The sequence below is a fragment of the Oncorhynchus tshawytscha genome, unplaced genomic scaffold, assembly GCF_018296145.1.
Source record: "Oncorhynchus tshawytscha isolate Ot180627B unplaced genomic scaffold, Otsh_v2.0 Un_contig_5137_pilon_pilon, whole genome shotgun sequence".
In the NCBI taxonomy this organism is placed as follows: domain Eukaryota; kingdom Metazoa; phylum Chordata; class Actinopteri; order Salmoniformes; family Salmonidae; genus Oncorhynchus; species Oncorhynchus tshawytscha.
This window is the reverse complement of record NW_024609438.1, coordinates 1-24,641: the sequence shown is the minus strand read 5'-3', so window position 1 is coordinate 24,641 and position 24,641 is coordinate 1. Positions and strand designations below refer to the sequence as shown.

General features: G+C 43.1%; 1 long non-coding RNA gene across 1 annotated transcript; it reads right to left on the bottom strand.

The window, feature by feature from the left end:
- Positions 1-309: 309 nt before the first annotated feature.
- On the bottom strand, positions 310-24,293 carry LOC121844787. The gene is made up of 3 exons (XR_006082187.1): positions 23,874-24,293; positions 16,275-16,401; positions 310-492 (listed from the first exon to the last, which is right to left on the bottom strand). It is a non-coding gene; the product is annotated as an uncharacterized LOC121844787 (long non-coding RNA).
- Positions 24,294-24,641: the final 348 nt, after the last annotated feature.

Below are 24,641 nucleotides of genomic sequence, written 5' to 3'. Positions count from 1 at the left end.
TCTCCTCCCTGGCTGACCACACACACACACACACACACACACACACACACACACACACACACACACACACACACACACACACACACACACACACACACACACACACACTTTCTGTGACAGGCTCTGAAATGGAGGGAGGGCGCTCCACGTGGCTCACCAATCTGTTCATCATGTCTGTCATAAAGCAGAGACGCATTGGAGATGCTTTGACTCACCAACATTCAGACAAACTATGAATGGTAATATACAGATCCAGAGCCGAGCCCCCCACACACACACACAGGATTAACCACATAGTCTTACCGTGAAGCATGGGATGCCTGTAACCAGTGAGTAGACCAGCAGTGGGGGTATCTTGCTGGTTTCATCCGGGCCGGGGTAGGGCTTGGAGAACGTCTTGTCGTAGCAGAAGAAGCCCTGGATGTGCACGGGGAACGTGTCTGTGTACTCAAAGTAGTACGCCAGGAGAACCGTCCCTGCCATGATCACCAGCTGGAAATAGAACATGATCCCCGCGTTAGGCAAGAAGAGGAGGAGGAGGTGGCGGAGGAGAGGAAGGGGGGAGAGTCAAGTCCCGGTTCCCCTCATCCACGGAGAGAGGCATAGGAGTGATGGGAGCGAGAGAGAGGTCCGGTGAAGAGATCAATAGAGGGAGAGAGCACCTACTGTAAGCCTGACCAGTGCAGCGGGAGACAGAGGAGTGCGTGTGTGTGAGAGAGAGAGAGAGAGAGAGAGAGAGAGAGAGAGGAGAAGCAATTACAGGGGAGAGGAGGAAGATGGAATAAAGACAGGAAAAATAGAATTCTACTGCAACATGAAGAGAGAAAACAAAGAATATCAGAGAGCGAAAGAGAGACTGGGAGTGAGGAGGGTGAAAAGAGTGTGAGGTAGAGGTAGTGGGAGAACTGCTTGCATTGGTATCGGTGCCGGCGCACCTGAGTCTACTACGGAGGAGCAGTGGGTGTATTTTTGGATGCTGTGTGTGAAGAGTAGTGTGAATGTGATCATAAGCATCCTCCAAACCAGTTATATGAGCTGACATCCCCTGTGACTGATTGATGTCTGACTCCAGGGTTTTTCTTATATAGGCAGATCCATGGATATCAGAGATAATAATACACTACTGAGATATCAACTCAATTGCAAGTCGTCCTACAGTTTAAAAAAAATATATGAAAATGGTGTCTACATGTAATATTTTCCCCCATATTGAATAGACCAAAAAATATTCCATTACCTTTTGTATCTCATGGAATGTACACTGTACAGTAGTATGGTGGAATGGAGCATCATCTGACTTAACTCAAATACACAAAACAAATCCTAGCTGTATGGCCTGGTTTATCATGGAAGTGAAGGGATAGTAATAGCCCCTTTCCTTCCACTTAGCTAGGGACATGGTGCTGGGTGAGGGGACATGTTTCAGCTTCACACTCCCTTAGGATATTATCTGTGCTCCATCTCCCTCTGACCATAGACACTGCAACACACACACACACACACACACACACCAGGGTACTCAGATATTTATATATTTTTGGATTTGTTCAGAATCCTCTTCACTCTCTCTACCCTCCCTTGAGAGAGAGACATGTTATGCCATGTGCGGTTGTCATGGTGAAGAATGTAACGGTAGAGATGAGTTCACAATATTGTGTAATTTCATTTCCTCTCAACAGGATTTATGATTGCATAAAGTGTGAAGGTATAGTATATTTAGGTTAGCGTGATCTTGTCCTCATTCAGAATGATTCAAGGGAGAACATTGAAAGAGTAATGAAGACCAGCAGCATCACTGAAAGATACATAAGAACTAAACAAACTCATATACTTTATAAATGGCGTTATATTAAAGTATACTGTTTATTAACTGTATGTTCTATACTAACAATGAGTATGCAGAGTAGGTTTATGTTTAAGTAACACATCTGCAATAGTGTAGCCTATTCCAGATACAACATTATCTTATCAACAATGATACCCAAAGCCCCTGATTTATCACATCCCAAGCCAATGTTATTCTCTCATTGTGTATCTTTATCCCCAACAGCCTGGAGAGAAACATAGATATTTTGAAGTAGGAGTGAGTCATATCATTTCCCCGTACCATTATTTTACATATGATCTGGGTTGGATTTGAATCACTACATTCTGAGAACTGTCCATCTCACAGTAATGCATTTGAAAGACATCTGAGAAAATGTATGGCATTGTGTTATTAGCAGTACATTGTTCAATAAGACACAGTACAGTACAGTAGTGAGGACATTATTCTCATTTAGGTGGCCTCTTGTCCAAATCCAGTTGTGAGTTTGTTGTTTTTTGTGCCAGTCTCACTTTCATCTGACTCGTTGGACCGGTGATGTTCAGACACATTATGTACACCCTGACACCTCCTCAACCTCCCTCTGCTGCTGCTCTCTCTCTCTCTTCCTCCCTCTCTCACACTCAATCACTGTCTACAGTATCTCTCTCTCTCTCACACACACACACACACCAATCTGCTTGTATCTGACTGGTCCAGCTGTGCTGCTGTCAGAGCTCATGTCAACCAATCCCTGGTCAGTCATAATTCGTAACCTGTGATTGGATGGTCACAATGTGAAACATGGCAGTACTGTTTACAATGTGGGCCGGTCCCATTTAATATTAGCCAGTATGAAAAAAATCCTTTAAAAAGGGGCAGAATAGTTTTAAAAAAAAAAGATATTTTTTTCCACTTTATGAGGTCAAAATAACACTCTGAAATTGTGAAAATGATAATGCACTTACTGTGTAAGAGCTGTTGAAAAAAAATCATGGAATTTCAGCCTGTTCAGTTGGGATGGTGTTGTTTTTTTTCCAGGAAATGATGGTTCCGTTAGCCTGGAGGAAGAATTTGCACACTGCAGAGTGACAGGCACCTCTTCTCCTCTATTCTAAGATCATTAAGTGTTAATTGACGTGGACCTAGCTGAGGACCACCCGCAGAGCGCAGCGCCCAACTAGAACGCTTTTCCTTTATTCTTAGTCACACACTTCTGGGTCGTGGCCAGAGACTATCTAATGTGATGATGAATGTTAGAACAGTGTGTCCTCTTCATTAAGCATGCTTCAGAAGACTGAATAGTTTAAAAGATCTACATTTGAAACTATTCTGTTTCCGAGCCTAAGCAAGTGGACATTCGCTCAGGCATCCTGACTGTGGTTATACAGTTATACAACTATGTTCTCCTGATCAGATGTTTTGTGGGGAGTTATTGTGCTAACTAGTTCCATTTTAGTGTTGTTCTAGCGCTGTTATGTGTCATTTGTGGTGGAATCGTTTCAAAATGACCTACATCCCTCGCAGAGAGATACTTTTCTTGCTTGGGATCTTGCATTGTTAGCACTCAAACACAGGGGGACATAATTGTCATTACCTTCAATGACCACAGTTTGAGTAGCAGTCGTGACACCCACACTGCTGAACACAGTTACCCTGTCGTTCCCCTTTTCAACAAAGGCTGGCCTGTCATGCACATCCTCACAGCACCAGTATTCAAAATGACACAGACAGGAAGCAATTTTGCCTTTTTCTGAAAATAGTGTTCCACCTTGCTTAAGTATGAAGTTATGAATTTCACATTGTGTGTATATATTTTCCTTTCAATATGTCCCATGTCCCTGTCTTTCTTCATCTTCCTCAAATCTTAACCTTTTACTTTCCCCTCTCTCAACCCCCTGATTCACCTCCTAAAATACTCTCTCCCCTCAGGTCTCCCCTCAGGTTTCACTGTTCTCCACATCTCCTCCCCTCGTATTTTCCCAGCTGTTCTCTAGCATAGAATGCTTTAACTGTGGTGAATATTTCATAGCTGTACATCTGTGTTCAGGACAGACCAGAAAGACATGAAATTCTTGAAGACACCATTTAGACTACGCCAATAAACTCAGGGAATACTCCATCACTCTCACCCCAAGCTTCCAGATAAAACATGTATCTTAGTCCTAACTCCACATCCTAATCCTAATCCTTGGGTGTAATCCCAAATCTTTTCTTCTGTCCCTTTCATTAAAAAAATGATTGTAATCCATGTTCCTTATAATAATGATACAAGAACTCAGATCAAGACTGGATTGGTAAGGGCACGCTGTTGACACTGAATGTACAGAACATTAGGAACACCTTACTAATACTGCGTCGCACCTCCTTTTGCCCTCAGAAAGCCTTGATTTGTTGGGCCATGGACTCTACAAGGTGTCGAAAGGGTTCCACGGGGATACTGGCCCATTTTGACACCAAGTTAGTTGTGCTTCCCACAGTTGTGTCAAGTTGGCTGGATGTTATTTGGGTGGTGGCCCATTCTGGTACACACAAGAATTGGTGAAGCGTGAAAAACCCAGCAGCACTGCAGTTCTTGACACACTCAAACTGGTACGCCTGGCACCTACTACCATACCCCGTTCAAAGGCGCTTAAATATTTTGTCTTGCCAATTCACCCTTTGAATGACAAACATAAACAATCCATGTCTCAAGGCTTAAAAATCCTTCTTTAACCTGTCTCCTCCCCTTCATCTAAACTGATTTAAAGTGGGTTTAACAAGTGGCATCGATAAGGGATCATAGCTTTCACCTGGATTAACCTGGTCAGTCTACAGTGTGTCATGGAAAGAACACGTGTTCCTAATGTACACTCAGTGTATCTCCCTAAAGAGTACATAATATACTATTATTGACCTGTGTGCCTGCCATTCATGTGTAAGCAGGCCTGTATGTTATATGATGTTTTATGAATGTTATGGGGGATTACAGATGTAGGATCTTAATTTGAGCCAGTTTTCTGCAGCAGGAAAATAATCCTGCAGCAACAGAAAATGTGAATCATTATGTGGACATTTTTGTAGGGGTTGATGCATTTTTCATGAGAGAAAATCAATTCTGACATTTTTAAGTGGAAATGACTGTCACGTTCTGACCTTTATTTCCTTTGTTTTGTATTTAGTTAGTATGGTCAGGGCGTGAGTTGGGTGGGCAGTCTATGTTTGTTTTTCTATGATTTGGGGATTTCTATGTTTCGGCCTAGTATGGTTCTCAGAGGCAGGTGTCATTAGTTGTCTCTGATTGAGAATCATACTTAGGTAGCCTGGGTTGCACTGTTTGTTTGTGGGTGATTGTCTATGTTGATTGCTTGTTTCAGCGCAGTTTGCATTTAGCTTCACGGTTGTTCTTTCGTTTATTGTTTTTGTAAAGGGTTTCAGTGTTCAGCGTTTTCTGTATTAAAATGAATGATGAACACATACCACGCCGCATTTTGGTCCTCCGATCCATCTCGCCTCTCCTCTTCAGATGAAGAGGAGGACGACCGTGACAATGATAAACTTTAGAAGCCTTTTTAAGACTCAAATACACTTTGCTAGTTTGCATTTCCTGCTGGGCAGAAAAATTCTCGGCATCAAAAGAATGAGGAAATTAAGATCCTACATCTGTAGAGATGCTTTTTGCTTTTCAACGTGCTTTTCTCTGCCTCCATGTATGATGCATTCTCTCCCTCCATTTTATAGTACACGGTCTAACCTTACTCCATCACTCCAAGCTCTGCTGACAGACCCCACCCCCCACTGAGAGGACAACTTTGCAGATGGACTCCCATGCTAAGTGGACAAGACTGTGTAGCGTGATGCTCACTACCACTGACCACCATACTCTAACACAGGGTCAGCTGAAATATTTGTACATGGTTTTGTCTCAACGTACAGTATGTTTTTCTCAGGAGGAACAGCCATGTCCCTTGGTGCTGCTAAAGCAGTGTGCTCTGAAAGAGCAGTTTTGTGTTTAGCTGGGTGGGGTGGTCGGGTTCAGATGGAGAGCTGGGCACAAGGGCCCACGTCAAACACATGCTGTCCATTAAGAGCCCCCAACAGCCTTCCACTCTACTGCCATCACACACGCTACACTGAACCGCCCAGACATGACAGGAGACATGGGGAGAGAGGAGGGGGAATGCAGGGAACAGGTGCAGGACTAGGGGTGGTGGTGGTAGCAGCAGAAGTCCCCTCTCTCCCCCTTCCACAGTCACAAAAATAACATTCACTAAGGACCAGGTCCAACGGTGAGGGTAGAGGGCACAATAACAGATGATTTTATGATTCACTAAGTGTGTAGATTAAAGAAAATTCCCTTCAACTTGCTTACCTTACCCTGTGTGCATACAAGTGTTTGTGTGTGTGTTGGTGTGTGCTGAATCGTATGTTGATCTGGGAGGCTCCTCTGTAACTGACTGTAAAGTGGGCTGGGAGGGTGCTCAAATGGACGTTGTGTAACCTTTAAAAACTCACACCCCACTCCAGGGTATGGACCAATGCATGTGGAGAAGAGAGATCACTCCTGCCCTCCACACTATAAGACACGATGCACCAACACAGAGACGGTTGTCACTGGCATCCTCAGTCTAAGGACTTGGTGTTGCCCTCATTACATACAACTTAATATACTCCTATTGTGTGTCAACAACCAAATCTCTCCTAGGTAGATGTTCCCATCCATGCAGCTGACAGCAGGTCAGTGTTAATTATAGTTCAGCTACAGACTACAGTAGAGTTGGCAGGGCTGTGGTCTAATCCTGATCTCAGGCCTGTGCCAGACAAACAGGTGAGCTGAATGGGAAATTAGTGAGGCTGGAATGGAGATACTTTTCTTCAATCAATCTATACTCTTAATTTTATTTATTCCTTTCTCTTCATTTCTTTCATAAGATCCATCTCAACATCTATCAGACTCACATGTTGAATAGCTAGCAACATTAGAGATAGTAATTTTTGCTCATTCTGCCAGCCAGAAGCTGATCATGTGACTATTAGACAGAGCAGATAATAGTCAATAGAAACGTGTGAGTGTGAGAGAGTGTGAGGGTGAGAGAGAGACAGACAGAGAAACAGAGACAGAGACAGAGAGAAAGAGAGAGATGGAGAGAGATAGAGAAACAGAGAGAGACAGAGAGAGAAACAGACAGAGACAGAGAGAAAGAGAGAGACAGAGACAGAGAGAAAGAGAGAGACAGAGACAGAGGGAGACAGAAAGAGAAAGAGCATGAAAGCATGAGAGAGAGCAAAATAACGGAGATGGAGGAGGAAAAATAGATGGACGAGGAGGGATGGGAGATTAAATTAACAGGAAGTATGTCTCACTGTGCATTGTTGGGTCTGTACAGATCCCAGTGGTGGGAGGAAGAAAGGAAAGCAGAGGAAGAGGAGGTGTACAAGGATGGAGGGAGGAAAGAGAGGACAGGATGGCGGGGGAGTGGAAGGGACAGGAAAAGAGAAAGGTTGAGAGGGGGTGAGTGAAGAGAGAGGGAGGAGAGTGAAAATGGCATATGAGAGGTACTGTAGCATGGAGAGGTTGGTAGTTTGGCATGCTTTCAGGGCTGTGTGTGTCTGAGAAAAGGGGAGAGAGGGAGAGATAGAGAGATAGAGGGAGAAAGAGTAAGAGCGAGAGAGGAAGAGAGAGAAAGAGGAAGAGAGAGTTGACCGATCTGTGTGAAAGAGTGGAGGAGGGGGAGAGTAGAATGGGTACAAAAGAGAGAGATGTGAGCTGAGCTTAGATCATCCTCCAGAAAACATCTCTAGGGCTCCTTCTTGAAATATCTCTTTCTCTCTGTTTCTGCTATTCAATCTTCACTCCCTCTCCCAACCACTCTTTCTTTTCCATGTAACTTCTCCGCTATGCAACTCTCCTCTGATTTCCCCCTCAGCTCTTCTTTTGTCCCAGTGATGCCTCTGTCGTACACTAGGTGAGGATGGGTGGGGCTGTAAACTGGGTTATAATGGCTGGTAAACAGACCCACAGACCAACACACAGGGGGGCCTGAATCACTGGGTGTAAATATTCAGTCAGATCCACACCCCTGCATAGTGTGGGACCAGGGAGGAGACCCTGTACTCACATTACACTGATTACACTGCAAAAACACATACATTAATGCTACAGCACATATCACAGTTCCTGCTTCTTACGAGTGTAGACACACTCACCTGAAAATGATGTGAATGAAGGCTTATAAAATCCTTATATTGCAGGTCCGTTATAAATATGTAATTACATAGGAATAGCAGTAAAAGCTGCAGTCTACGGTGTTGGGGACTAAATTGAAATATTGAAATATCCTTAGACATGTAACCATATTAGAACTGGGTGTATGGAAATCTAGAGTGAGAAAGGGGAGTGCAGAAAGTTATGCAGCCAACTGCTTAAGGTGTTTCCACATATTCTATGTTTTGAAACAAATTTAATCATAAATGAGGTATTATAAATGAAACTAAAACTTTCGACTGTCAATCACCTCATTCTTATCGACAGAATCAACAGCCTTGGTTTCTCAAATGACTGCCTCGCCTGGTTCACCAACTACTTCTCAGATAGAGTTCAGTGCGTCAAATCGGAGGGCCTGCTGTCCGGACCTCTGGCAGTCTCTATGGGGGTGCCACAGGGTTCAATTCTTGGACCGACTCTCTTCTCTGTATACATCAATGATGTCGCTCTTGCTGCTGGTGATTCTCTGATCCACCTCTACGCAGACGACACCATTCTGTATACCTCTGGCCCCTCTTTGGACACTGTAACAAACCTCCAAACGAGCTTCAATGCCATACAACACTCCTTTGTGGCCTCCAACTGCTCTTAAATGCTAGTAAAACTAAATGCATGCTCTTCAATCGATCATTGCCCACACCCGCCCGACTAGCATCACTACTCTGGACGGTTCTGACTTAGAATATGTGGACAACTACAAATACCTAGGTGTCTGGTTAGACTGTAAACTCTCCTTCGACTCACATTAAGCGTTTCCAATCCAAAATTACATCTAGAATCGGCTTCCTATTTCGCAACAAAGCCTCCTTCACTCATGCTGCCAAACATACCCTCATAAAACTGACTATCCTACCGATCCTCGACTTCGGCGACGTTATTTACAAAATAGCCTCCAACACTCTACTCAGCAAATTTGATGTAGTCTATCACAGTGCCATCCGTTTTGTTACCAAAGCCCCATATACTACCCACCACTGCGACCTGTATGCTCTCGTTGGCTGGCCCTCGCTTCATACCCGTCACCAAACCCACTGGCTCTAGGTCATCTATAAGTCTTTGCTAGATAAAGCCCTGCCTTATCTCAGCTCACTGGTCACCATAGCAGCACCCACCCGTAGCACGCGCTCCAGCAGGTATTTTTCACTGGTCATCCCCAAAGCCAACTCCTCCTTTGGCCGCCTTTCCTTTCAGTTCTCTGCTGCCAATGACTGGAACGAATTGCAAAAAAAAAAAAATCACTGAAGCTGGAGACTTAGATCTCCTCACTAACTTTAAGCATCAGCTGTCAGAGCAGCTCACAGATCACTGCACCTGTACACAGCCCATCTGAAAATAGCCCACCCAACTACCTCATCCCCATACTGTTATTTATTTTTGCTTTTTTGCACCCCAGTATCTCTACTTGCACATTCATCTTCTGCACATCTATCACTCCAGTGTTTAATTGCTAAATTGTAATTATTTTGCCACTATGGCCTATTTATTGCCTTACCACACTAATCTAATATAGATTTTTCTATTGTGTTATTGACTGTACGTTTGTTTATCCCATGTGAAACTGTTGTTGTTTATGTCGCACTGCTTTGCTTTATCTTGGCCAGGTCGCAGTTGTAAATGAGATTTGCTTTGGCCTTTATCTTGGCCAGGTTAAATAAAGGTGTTCTCAACTGTTGTAAATGAGATTTAAATAAAGTTCTCAACTGGCCTACCTGGTTAAATAAAGGTGTTCTCAACTGGCCTACCTGGTTAAATAAAGGTGTTCTCAACTGGCCTACCTGGTTAAATAAAGGTGTTCTCAACTGGCCTACCTGGTTAAATAAAGGTTTCTCAAATTAAATAAAAAATTAAAAAAATGAACAAAAAAACTTCCTCAATGCAAAATGGTGGAATGATTCAATCAGGAATGTTTTAGAGCCTCTTTGATGACACAAACTAGGTCCGGGAGAGATACTTGTGTAGTGTAAAGAGACGGATTTAGATTCTAATCAAATCATCAAATGCAATTTTATTCGTCACTTCGTAAACAACAGGTGCAGACTAACAATGAAATGACTACTTACGTGTCATTCCTAACAATGCAGAGAGAAAGAAAATAGAGAAACAATAGCAAAGTAAAACACATAATAAAAGTAATAATAATGAGTAACGATAACTTGGCTATATATACACGAGGTAGAATGACTGAGTGGATGTGCAGGGGTACGAGGTAATTGAGGTAGATACAGTATGTACATATAACTAGTAACTAAGTGATGTGATGATAGATAAAAGTAGCAGCAGTGTATGAGATGAGTCAAAAACAGTTTGTGCAAAAAGGGTTGATGCAGATAGTTAAATAGTTAACCATATAGCTAGCCAGACTAACTAGTTAGTTGTCTCATGGCTTGGGGGTAGAAGCTGTTCATGGTCTGTTGGTTCCATACTTGGTGCATCGCTACTGCTAGCCATGCGATAGCAGAGAGAACAGTCTATGACTTGGGTGACTGGAGTCTTTGACATCATTTAGGGCCTTCCTCTGAAACCGACTGGTATAGAGGTCCTGGTTGGCAGGGAGCCCGGCCCCAGTGATGTACTGGGCCGTACACACTATCCTCTGTTGCGCCTTGCCGTCGCATACCAAGCAGTTGCCATACCAAGGGTGATGCAGCTCGTCAACATGCTCTCAATTTAAATCTCTCTTTAAGAGATGTCTCCCACACTAGCTCCAGAGGTAGTGTGGAAGACATCTACATCACATACCGCCCTCTGAATGGTACAGTGTAAAGACAACAGCTCTCCCACACCACATGTCCATGCAAGAATTACCTTAATTACACCAATACCAGGCAGCATTTTTGCTTTGCCAAATTTGTGAATCGTTGCGTTAATCAAGTCTGCAACACTATGTGCAATATGGTTTAGATGAGAAGCTCCTGTATAGTTTGAATTGCTATCCTCATTTTGTTTGTCCATATACAATGACATTAACAGTATGCTAATAGCTACACTCCCACATGAAGCAGGAATGTGGCTTTGGCCACACCACATCAAAGGCTTATGTAAATAGAAAAGTTGCTAATCTGATAGATCTCACTAGACATATTTTACTCATGTAAATCCACCTTTAATATACACTCCCCTATGTATTTATTAATATTTATTTGGACAGTGAAGCTAGAAAGTTTAATTTGGCTCTATGCTCCAGCATTTTGTGTTTGAAATAAAATGTTTAATACAAGGCAACAGTACAGAATGTCACCTTTACTAAGAATTCAAGGCACACCAAACCAGCATGGCTACCACAGCATTCTGCAGTGATATGCCATACCATCTGGTTTGTGCTTAGTGGGTCTATCATTTTTTATCAACAGGACAATGACCCAAAACACACCTCCAGGGTGTGTAAGGGCTATTTGACCAAGAAGGAGAGTGATGGAGGGCTGCATCAGATGATCTGGCCCCCACAAGCACCAGACCTCAACCCAATTGAGATGGTTTGGATGAGTTGGACAGAAAAGTGAAGGAAAAGCAGCAAAGAAGTGCTCAGCATATGTGGGAACTCCTTCAAGACTGTTGGAAAAGCATTCCAGGTGACTACCTAATGAAGATGGTTGAGAGAATGCCAAGAGTGTGCAAATCTGTCATGAAGGCAAAGGGTGGATACTTTGAAGAATCTAAAATATATTTTTATCTGTTTAAACACTTTTTTGGTTACTACATGATTCTATATGTTATTTCATAGTTGTGATGTCTTCACTATAATTCTACAATGTAGAAAATAGTAAAAATAAAGATGAACATAAAGTAGGTGTCCAAACTTTTGACTGGTATTGTATATGTTTTACCATTTAGAAATAAAAGCACTTCATGCATCAACTCTCCCACCACACCCATGTAGCGCAGCGGTCTAAGGCACTGCATCTCAGTGTAAGAGCATCACTACAGTTCCTGGTTTGAATCCAGGCTGTATCACATCTGGCCGTGATTAGGAGTCCCATAGGGTGGCGCACAATTGGCCCAGTGTAGTCTGGAGTAGGATGTCATCGTCAATAAGAATTTGTTCTTAACTGACTTGTCTAGTAAAATAAATATTTCAAAGTGTCATAAGTATTTTGTCAAATTCTCTTACAGTGCTTTCGGAAAGTACTTATGACCCCTTGACTTTTTCCAAATTGTTACGTTACAGCCTAATTCTAAAATTGATTAAATCATTTTCCCACCCTCATCAATCTACACACAATAGCCCATAATGACAGCAAAAACAGGTTTAGAATTTTTTTGCAAATTTATTAGAAAGAAAAAACTGAAATATGACAGGCACAAAGACCACACCCCCAATACATACTTTTTGGAGGGTATGATATTTATGCCTCTGTAACGCTCTCACTCATCATTATTCAGAATTAATCCCATGAAACATTCACTTCTATTGGGTACAATATAATCTGAAACAAAAGAAAAACAAACAATGAATTTGTCCAAATACTTCTGAAATAGGGACCTCCGAATCACAGTCTTTCACCAGTCATTCATGCTTCTCTCATTATTTTACTTGAACTACTACTTTCCCTTCCACAGTGCAGAGCTGCTGAAAACACTGTGCTCAAGCTGGACTGGCTGGCTGGCTGAGTGCATTCTCCCTGCTTTGATTCAGAGGCCAAAACATAATGCAGGGGCAGCTCTTTAATGGACATTTACCAGATGGCAACCAAAGGAAAAGGCAGTTTTCTTTGTGTCTTAGCGCTCCAGCTGATCACAGCACTCGAAAAAAATGTGTGTGTGTGTGTGTTCTTTGTGCACTTCACTTGAAAGACTCCCTCCGACAGGTGTTACCCACCATCACACACTGGGGTTATTTTTAGAGACGGAGGAAGCAAAAGAGAAGGTGTTTTTTCACCTATTTAAAGTGTTAATGAGGCTGTGTGTGTGTGTGTGTGTGTGTGTGTGTGTGTGTGTGTGTGTGTGTGTTCTTCTGAACAATAATTAAAATTCTATGAAAATGAAGGCAACTCGTTTTCAAATTGACAGATGTGGAATATTCATTACCGTAAATTGTCACCATTACCATTCCTTGTCCTTACTGTGAATAAACCAACACAACAAAACTGAGCTTCATTGGCTAAATACAACATTAGCAGGATATAAAGACAAATTGACTCTGGTTGGACACAAAACCATGACGATACAGTATTACTGAGCTTCCAAAAGCAGCTCTGAAAGCCTTAACAGTATATCAACAGTGCCCTCTGGTGGGTATAGAGTCCTATAGAGTCCTCCCATGGAACGCAGAGGGGAATGGTCCATCACACTGCATGTGGTGAGAGATAGATGATGCCCACACACAAACACAAATGAGTACTGCTCATTATGAGTACTGCTCATGCCAAAGACATTAAACACCCCTGCAGTCACGGAAATCTCCAACGTGATTCTGACTCATAACCATTCAGTTCATAACAGTGGCTGAGAAACGTGGGACATGTTCAATAAGAGGGGAAAGCACATAATGTATAACAGAACGGGTCATTTAACGTCCAAATAAAACATTTGAAACATTGAGAGTAAATCAGTTATCGTTGCTTTTTAAAAATGTTAGAGTAGAGTGTGTGTAGAGCATATTACTTGACTACTTCTTTATGGTTTAAGTTTTTGTTCATTGAAGTTCATGTTTCCAACTATTCGGTTAGGTTATTCCTGCTTCCATATTGCAGCTGCAGCCATTATACAAAACACATTCCCACACTTCATAAACTGAATCTGTGACCACCCATACATGGTGCTGTGTGGACAGGACACATCAATATTAGGTTACAAGATGCACCACACACCCCAATCACATGACACCGGCTGTCCAATAGCAGTACATCCAAAGCTATCAGAGGGGCATGGAGGGGGACTTTGTATTTCCTCCTCCATTGGTCTGGATAACTGTTTATGTTAATGTGGCCTTTACAACCCAAAAGCTGAGTTCTCTGCTACACCTGATTACTTATACACACACACAGTAGATTATTTCCTAAAAGCATGTCTGTGTTCTGACAATGGCATTTCCATGCATCTTTTGTATCAACCCAGTGCTGAGAGGAACTGACCCGTATGTATTTAAGCCCTATTGATGTTGAAATTCACATTCAGATAGAAGAGATGGATGGAGATATCTATATCTAATAAATGTCTATGACTTTCAGGGAGGGAGGGAGGGAGAGAGAGAGAGAGAGAGAGCGAGAGAGGCTAAAGCCTGCATAAGAGGGTAGGTAGTGGATGAAAGGAGGCAGAAGAGAGAGAGAGAGAGAGAGAGGCTAAAGCCTGCAATAAGAGGGTAGGTAGTGGATGAAAGGGCAGAAGAGAGAGAGAGAGAGAGAGGCTAAAGCCTGCATAAGAGGGTAGGTAGTGGATGAAAGGAGGCAGAAGAGAGAGAGAGAGAGGCTAAAGCCTGCATAAGAGGGTAGGTAGTGGATGAAAGGAGGCAGAAGAGAGAGAGAGAAGCCTGCATAAGAGGGTAGGTAGTGGATGAAAGGTAGGAGAGAGAGAGAGAGAGAGAGGAGAGGCTAAAGCCTGCATAAGAGGGTAGGTAGTGGATGAAAGGAGGCAGAAGAGAGAGAGGCTAAAGCCTGCATAAGAGGGTAGGTAGTGGATGAAAGGAGGTAGAAGAGAGAGAGAGAGAGGCTAAAGCCTGCATAAGAGGGTAAGTGGATGAAAGGAGGCAGAAGAGAGAGAGAGAGAGAGAGAGAGAGAGAGGCTAAAGCCTGCATAAGAGGGTAGGTAGTGGATGAAAGGAGGCAGAAGAGAGAGAGAGAGAGGCTAAAGCCTGCATAAGAGGGTAGGTAGTGAAAGGAGGTGAAGAGAGAGGTAAAGCCTGCATAAGAGGGTAGGTAGTGGATGAAAGGAGGCAGAAGAGAGAGAGAGAGAGGCTAAAGCCTGCATAAGAGGGTAGGTAGTGGATGAAAGGAGGTAGAAGAGAGAGAGAGAGAGAGGCTAAAGCCTGCATAAGAGGGTAGGTAGTGGATGAAAGGAGGTAGAAGAGAGAGAGACAGACAGAAGGTATCCAGCCGATTGGTTTCCATGGAAACGGGCTGATGAGGTGTGCGTCTAAATAAAAGAGCAGGTCCTGGTTCAGTCTAAATCACTGTCTGTCTGTGACACACCGCTGGGGAGGGGAGGGGGACAGGGGAGAGGGACAGGGGAGGGGAGGTAAAATGGTTGGATCTCAGTCAGACCACACTGTCACATCTTCTGCACTCACTCACTGCTACCTCACATATTGCACATTATGATTCCACAAATCCCACATATCATTACAACTGTACTGAATACCACAAGGTATGTAGCACTTCATTCCTCATACAATTCTTTTCACCTTACATGTCATACATCACACCTCACATACAGACCTCACATATTTCACATGACACAGAACACCTTGTACCTCAAATATCGCCTATTCCACCTCACATTAAATATGTATGAGGGATGGCACAGTGGACTAAGGGAGTGCTTTTATTGTGGATCATAATCTAACAGCATAGAGACCTTCAATACCCTCTGAGTAATGTAGCTCCCACAGCAATACGGGACACGCCTACAGGAGACCCTGTCCTGTGTGTGCGCGTGTGTGTGCGCCTGTAATCTGTATGTGAGTGTGTGTGTGTGTGTGTGCGTGCGTGTGTGCGTGCGTGCGCGTGTGTGCCTGACAGTGTGTGCAGAGCATCCAGTACCTATCAAAACACAGTTAGCTGTGATATCACTAAATACTTCAATGGATCAGATGCAAAGACTCATATAAACAGGAAGCAGAGATCACATATTGTAGCAGTGTGAAGACAGGAAGCTCCATCTGAACAGATTACATACTATAACAACTATTTTATACCCACTTGATCCATGTTACTCCGTCTCAGCCATGGCAGAGAGACCGTGGCAGTGAGGTGGATGTGTGTTGAGCTGACAATATTTACAACATTTTCCACTGATGCTAAATATGAGAAAGTGGTCCCTGGCTGCTGGACAGCAGACAACAGCCAATGAGGTCAAGTAGTAGAATGAATGGAGCTCATTGAGCTCTGAGAGGAGCGGAGGGGGTGAGAAACTGAATATGGGGAAGGTTAAGGGATACGGAAATTCCCCATAAAGAGATATCATCAACCAGCATGAAGAGGCCCTACTGGACCCATGAGGAGCCAGAGGTCCATCAGCTCCTCCCAGTAGTGTCATTTAGCCAATCAGGAAAAGAAAGACTTGGCAACTCACCTCAACAAACAAGAAGCAGGGAACTATGGAGCTGCTGCTCTTCAAACCCGCTTCTCCTCCTCCGCCGCCATCATTCTCTCGTTCTCTCTCTCCTGTCCTCTCTCCAGCACTCTCTCTCTCCTCACACCTGTGAAGGAAAGAGCGTTCCAGGTCAGTAAGAGTTGTCTTGATCTAAAGGCAGCTTGAGGCTCAAAGTACAACATTAAGTTTTATCCCATGACAAGAATGTAGCGTTGGAGGAACAATGGGTCTTGATGTTCTTATACAGAATAACACTTTTGTTTACATGTTACCTCTGTGGCCATGAGACAAAGTGCAAAGAGCCTACCCCCACCCACACTCCCTCCCACTCTCCTCAACAAACACAAAGAAACAACTAAATAGTATAAAATAAGCCTATCAGTGTTCAGTAATGAGCCTCTCCCTCAGTCCTGATGAGTCAGTGCTGAAATGAAAATACAGATTGTGTCTAACACTGAATGCCACTATAATGAATGGAACCTTTATGAGCTAGAATAAACATACATCCAGCCAATACACAACACAACATGGAAATAGCATATCTTGATGATGCATGCTACAAAAGTAGTCTTAGATTAGAAATATGCTCTTGACATTTGCATAATCACATTTATGTTCTCGTCTATACTGAATTAGACTATATTCCAACCAAGGCACAACCCTCTGTCTGCATGTCTCATTCAATGTCATGTCTACACGCTTTACACCTCTGTCTGCTTGTCTCATTCAATGTCATGTCTACACGCTTTACATCTGTCTGCATGTCTCATTCAATGTCATGTCTACACACTTTACACCTCTGTCTGCATGTCTCATTCAATGTCATGTCTACACGCTTTACACCTCTGTCTGCATGTCTCATTCAATGTCAGGTAAGGGTGCTCTCAGTGGCTAGATGTTCTTTACCATTCGGGCCATCAGATTTGCCACCAATGCTCCTTATAGGACTCATCACTGCACTCTATACTCCTCTGTAAACTGGTCATCTCTGTATATCCGTCGCAAGACCCACTGGTTGATGCTTATTTATAAACCCTGTTAGGCCTCACTCCCCCTATCTGAGAGATCTACTGCAGCCCTCATCCTCCACATACAACACCCGTTCTGCCAGTCACATTCTGTTAAAGGTCCCCAAAGCACACACATCCCTGGGTAGCTCCTCTTTTTCAGTTCACTGCAGCTAGCGACTGGAACGAGCTGCAACAAACACTCAAACTGGACAGTTTTATCTCAATCTCTTCATTCAAAAGACTCAATCATGGACACTCTTACTGACAGTTGTGGCTGCTTTGCATGATGTATTGTTGTCTCTACCTTCTTGCCCTGTGTGCTGTTGTCTGTGCCTGATAATGTTTCCACCATGTTTTGTGCTGCTACCATGTTGTGTTGCTACCATGTTCTTGTCATGTTGTGTTGCTACCATGGTGTGTTGTCATGTGTTGCTGCCTTGCTATGTTTATTGTCTTAGGTATCGCTTTATGTAGTGTTGTGTCTCTTGTCTTTATGTGTGTTTTGTCCTATAGTTATATATATATATATATATTTTTTTATCCCACCCCCGGTCCTGCAGGAGGCCTTTTGCCTTTTGGTAGAATAACAATTTGTTCTTAACCGACTTGCCTAGTTTTTGTAACAGTATTTTTATTGGAATTTCACAATTTTCACCCATATTAAGAGATACAACAACAGAGACAAAGCACACAGAACAAAAACAAGAAAAACAGCACCCACTTACACACACTATATGTATATATATATATATATATACACACACACACACACGTACGCACACACACATACATTCGTACACCATTTTCCTCTTCCCGCTCGGTGCTTCTCTCACCCCATCACCATCATTGCGTCTCTCAATACATACATTTTAAACAAACTTACAAACAGAAATTAAACAAAAAAGCTCAGTTTAAACCAAGAGGTTAGGTTCCACACATGAACGTACAGTGTAGTTCTGAAATACATAGATCCCCGCCATTCTACGAGAATCCTTGCAGCATAATAGCTGATACCTCAGGTTCTAGGTAATTTAGATAAGGTTCCCATACTTTGTAGAACTGGTCTGTTTTAGAATGCAATGTACATGTCAGATATTCCAGAGGCACCCATTCAAATAGTATCTTATGCCAATCTTTAATAGAAGGAACCTTATCACTAATCCACTGTAAAAGGATGTTTTTCCTCACTGCGAAGGTAAGGATGTTGCAAAGCCTCCTTTTACCCACAGAAGTAACATGCCTACTAGGGAGACCTAACAGTAAAGAAACTGGGTCCAATTCTAGATCAACCCCTAGGATCTTTTCAATTTCTTGCAGAACACCAGACCAGTATCTTTGTATTTTGGTACATGACCATAAACAATGTGTTAGGGTGCCTGTATCAGTTTTGCATTTAAGACACTGAGGGGAAGAGGAAGTGGGGCTAAAAGCATGTCTGCGATTTGGGGATATATGCAATCTGTGTATTATTCTTAATTGGATTGCTCTAGTACGGTTACATATAGATATTGTTTTTGCATATCTCCAAATGTCCTCCCACATCTCTTCGTCAATAGTAACAGACAATTCTTTCTCCCACACTTGTTTCACCCTCTGTGTGTTGACAGCAGAAAAGGACCTTAAAGTATCATAAAACAGACTTACAGACATTTTCCCTTGTGGGAAAAAAAACATTATTTCAATGACAGACACATCAGGGTTACCAATTAAGGTGGTGCTCTTCAGAATATAATGTCTTACTTGTAGGAAGCGGAAAAAGTCCTGCTTTGGGAGTCGATATTTCTCGACCATCTGCTCAAATGACAACAAAATCTTATCAGCAAATAAGTCATTTAGCCTGCGTATGCCCTTATTAAGCCATAAGTTAAAGCCAGCATCCAGCAATCCTGGACTGAAATCTGGGTTGTTAAGAATTGGGGTAAGAGCAGAGGTTAGTTTGGACCTTCCCAGGAAGCGTTGAACTGACCTCCATACTTTGAGTGTGTTAAGTGTAACGGGATTATTGCAGTGATCTTCTACAGACTTGAAACTTCTGAAAAATAAAAGATCCTGTAAGGGGTATTTTGAAAGAGAAGTCTCAATGTCTAACCAAATAGAGGAGTCATCATTTGTGATCCAGTCAGAAATATAACAAAGGTGGGCACACCATTGATAGAACCTGATATTGGGCAGGTCCAAGCCGCCCATAGAACTTGGCAGCTGCAATATTGCCATCTTAAGTCTTGGCTTGTGTTTACTCCATATAAAGGAACTTAGCCATCCATTTACATCCTTTATTACCTTATTGGAGAGTAATACTGGGATCATTTGGATTGGGTAAAGTAGTCTAGGTAAAATGTTCATTTTCAAGAGGGATATTCTACCCAACCAAGAAATCGGAGAGAGTTCCAGCGCTCCAAAGAGATGTAATTGAAGTCTCGGGACTAGAGATGAATATCAGGACATCATCAGCATACAAGCTTATTTTATGGTGAACATCACCAATGCGCAGCCCCTGTATAGCAGGCGTTACCCTGATGGCCTCGGCCAGTGGTTCCATGACGAGTGCAAAGAGGACGGGATAAAGGACAGCCCTGTCTGGTACCTCTGTGTATAGAGAAGCTATTTGACCGTAGCCCATTAGTAAGGACAGCAGCCTGAGGATCATCATATAAAACTTTCACCCATTTTATAAAGTTGTCACCCAGACCAAATTTATTTAGAGCAAATAATAGGTAAGACCACTCCACACGATCAAATGCTTTCTCAGCATCTATGGAGAGCACAAGACCATCCACAGCACTTTGTTGGTAGGCTTGAATTACATTAAGAAGCCACCTGACATTGTTGTATGACTTACGGCCTGACTTGCCTAGTTAAATAAAGGTGAAGTAAAATAAAAATACACTGTATCCCCAGCAGAATTACCTTGAGGGGAAGAATACAACAAGCTAGCCTTATCGGTTCAAGGCAAGGCTAAGGGACAGACAGGAACAATGCAAACTGGACATGGTGCTCGGTCAGTGAGGAGTCTCCTGAGCTGGGACCTGAGGTTTTCCTGACTACAGAAAACTACAGGCCCTAGTCATAGGCTATTGCGAGTCAGGTGAAAAAGCAGGGACCTTCTTATGACCATCCAACCTCTGTGTACCAGAACTCCTCCTGAAAAGATCCTATAGCTTGGATCTGGTCTGTGAGAGTTCCCATTTCCTGGGCGTTGTCAGATTGACCTCTATTCGGAGAAATTAGTGTTGTGTGCCCCCCCACTGACAGTCAGTCTGGCAGGATGTCAGAGAATAGGCTGTGAGGATGAATAAGGAATGACACTGGGCTCTTAGCAGAGAGAGAACGAAGAGAAGCAGGGCTGCTTTTTAGAAATATCTCTCTCTCTCAAACATCTTGTAGCTGTGACTGAACAAGCTGAGGCACCAGGTAAGGGAAAATCACACAGGTATTTTGCGATCCTGTTTACTGATCCCAGCAGCTGATGGGCAGCTGATGGGCAGTGTAATGCAGCCTGAGGGGACGGCCAGGTGTCTAGATCAGGATGCCAGGAGGAGGATGAGAGCAGGTCAGAACACAGGTGTTGCTATTTGAGATGGAACAGTGTCTGTCAAAGAGAAAGCCTCTGTGTCCACATGTGCTACATACCGAATAAAAAATATGTAGTATTTTGTAGAAACCTTTGGGTGGGCAGGAGAGAGGAGGAGAGAGAGATTTGTTGAGGAAGATAAAAGTAGGACACCAAGGGCAATTTTACCCAGAGATAGGAGAGAGAGTGTTGTTTGTTAGCATATGCCTGCCAAGGCGCATGCGTGTGCATGTGTGTGAGTCCAGCTGGATTTGATCTGAAAGGGAGGCAGGGTGACAGGAGTCCTGATCTTGTTGGCTTGCCATCCGTCAGAGAGCCCAGCCAGCCTGTCATCACTGAGACACTGCAGCCCACAGACACACACGCAAACACAAAAGTGAGAGAAATTGAGGAAGAGAGGAAAATACCAGGGAAAGAGAGAGGAAGAAAAGAATGAGAGAAGGGGTTAGGAGGAAAGGACATGTGAAGGGAATGAAAGAGGATGAAGTTGTTAATATGAATAGACTAGTGACTAGTTAGCTGACACAGAGGAGGTGGAGAACTATACAATATCCTGCTGGTCTGAATCTACAGTCATAGGAGAGGAGCCCAGGAAACCATATGTCCACTCTCCTCCCTCAGACACACACACGAACATGCACGCGTGCGACACACGCACAGGCACATGTACAGACACACACCGCCTGGGGACACAAAGGCTAATTGGACACTACAATCTGGATCACGGCTGCCTTCACGTCCAGCTATTTCTACCACATACTGAGAGATACTACACACAAAATATGTTACAACTGCACAGATATATATTGTAATATTTTATATGAACATAAAAGAGCAAAGTACAATGTACAGTGCCTTCAGAAAGTATTCATACCCTGAACTTATTCCACATTGTTGTTACAGCCTGAATTCAAAATGGATTCAATATTTTTTTTCTTACCCATATATACAATACCCCATAATGACAAAGTGAAAACATTTTAGCAAATTTCCTGAAAATGAAAAATCTCATTTACATCAGTATTCACAGCCCTGAGTCAATACATTTTATAATCACCTTTTGGCAGCGATTATAGCGGTGAGTCTTTCTGGGTAAGTCTAAGAGCTTTGCATACCTGGATTGTACAATATTTGCACATTACTCTTTTTAAAATTCCTCAAGCTCTGTCAAGTTGGTTGTTGTTCATTGCTAGACAGCCCTTGTCAAGTCTTGTCATAGACTTTCAAGCCTATTTAAGTCAAAACTGTAACTAGACCACTCAGGAACATTCAATGTGGTCTTGGTAAGCAACTCCAGTGAATATTTGGCCTTGTGTTTTAGGTTATTGTCCAGCTGAAAGGTGAATTTGTCTCCCATTGTCTAAGTAGTCTATCAGCAGACTGAACCAGGTTTTCCTCTAGGATCTATTCCATTACTTTTATCCTAAAATACTCCCTAGTTCTTGCCGTTGACAAGCATACCCATAATATGATGCAGTCACCACCATGCTTGAAAATATGAAGTGAACTGTTGTGCTGAATTTGCCCCAAGCATAACGCTTCGTATTCAAACAGGATGCATGTTTTGGAATATTTTTATTCTGTACAGGCATTCTTCTTTTCACTCTATCATTTAGGTTAGTATTGTGGAGTAACTACAATCTTGTTGATCCATCCTCAGTTTACTCCTATCACAGCCTTTAAAACTCTGTTTTAAAGTAACCATTTGACTCATGGTGAAATTCCTGAAAGGTTTCCTTCCTCTCCAGCTACTGAGTTAGAATGGATGCCTGTATCTTTGTAGTGACTGGGTGTATTGATACACCATCCAAAGTGTAATTAATAACTTCACCATGCTCAAAGGGATATTCAACGTCTGCTTTTTTTAAACCCATCTACCAATAGATTACCTTCTTTCTGAGGCATTGGAAAACCTCCCTTGTCTTTGTAGTTGAATATGTGTTTTAAATTCACTGCTAGACTGAGGGACCTTACAGATAATTGTATATGTGGGGTACAGAGATGAGGTGGTCATTAAAACATAATGTTAAACAATATTATTGCGCACAGAGTAAGCCCATGCAACTTATTATGTGACTTGTTGAGCAAATATATACTCCTGAACTTATTTAGGCTTGCCATAACAAAGGGTTGAATACTTATTGACTCAAGATATTTCAGCTTTTCATTTTAATTAAATTGTAAAACGTATTTCCACTTTGACATTATGGGGTATTGTGTGTAGGCCAGTGACAAAACAATCTTCATTTAATCCATTTTAAATTCAGACTGTAACATAACAAAAATGTGGGAAGACCAGGGCGTAAATACTTTCTGAAGGGCACTGTATATGGCAGTCTGGTTGATCCTTTCATCCTTGAATGTAGCCATCCCCCTGACACAGTACTACTCAGAGAGGTACAGGGTAGTATATTCAATGTGTTTGTACAGCCCAATGCAGCATTTACATGGCACTGTCTGCTTCTTTCTTTCACCCTTTGTGTGGCTATCCTGTGCTGCTGAATACTCTCCTATAACCAATCACGTTCAAAGAGATCAGTCCAAGTCCCTTTAATCACTGCACTGTTGTCTTGGTGCATTACCAAGGTGTGTGTAGTTAGCATGCAGTATGGTAGTATGTTCACTCAAACCAGACCACATGCTGAATCTGCAGATATCCTGTGTGCAGAATACATGACCCCCCCCCCCTGCCAGAGAGACAATCCCACTTCACGCTATTAATTGGGCGGTGTAAGTAAGGGGGGGGGGCCCTAATAGGATTTCAGAACGCTAGGTTATTAGAGCTTCCCTTTGGGGAATACCATCGTGAAACATTCCTCACCACCACAAAAAGACCAAAACACTCTTACTGCCTCTCTGCATCAGACCACAGTCTGAACCATTGACATACAGCGCAATGTTAGCATGCTAATGCTCCTTGTACTGCAACCCATGCAGACAGAGGAGAGGAAAACAGACGGAGGAGAGGAAAACCCTTCACCCCCCCGCTCCTCTTACCTTAGACACCTCGCTGCTGCCTAGCTCCTCTGTTGCCGTGGCACCAGATTCCTACGCGGAGGCCATATCAGATGAGGGAAAGTGTAGTGAAAATCTCACCACCCAGCTGCCTCTCTATCTCTTTTCTTCTTCTTCTTCTTCTTCTTCTTCTCTCCTCCTCCTCCTGCTCCAGAGTGAAGCGTGGTACTGGAGCTCCTCAGACAGACACACGCGCACGGAGATAAAGAGCGCTAGCGACTCCGCAGCCCTCCTCACACACTCGACACACTCCCCCTCTAATTAGCCACTTCAAATAAGCAGCCTGGGCTAATCAATTAAGTGTCGGGAATTACTGCATGTGCTGCGCTGTCTTCCAATACAGACCGAGAGGCAGCGTGTGTGGAAGATTGTGTATTCGTGTGTGAGTAAGAGAGAGAGAGGGATGTGTGGTATCTGTGCCACTAGAGAGAAGCTCATTTGTATTCAAAACTGGTTTCCTTCCATCCCTCTCTCTCTGTCCTCCCTCTCTCTCACACAGTGAATGAGGGAGGGAGGGAGGGGATGTAAACCCCAAACAGAGTGGTGTGTGTGAGAGAGAGAGAGAGAAGGATTGAGGGAGGGGGGGAGCTCAGGTGTGCCTCTGTGTCGGGCTGCAGCCTGCCTGCCTCAGGGCACACAATCCAATGAATACATGGCTATTGATCTCGTGCTGGTGTGGGTTTAATACTGCAGGTCAGGACTGATAAGAGATAGGGGTTGGCTGCCTGCCTGCCACTGTTAAACAGGACA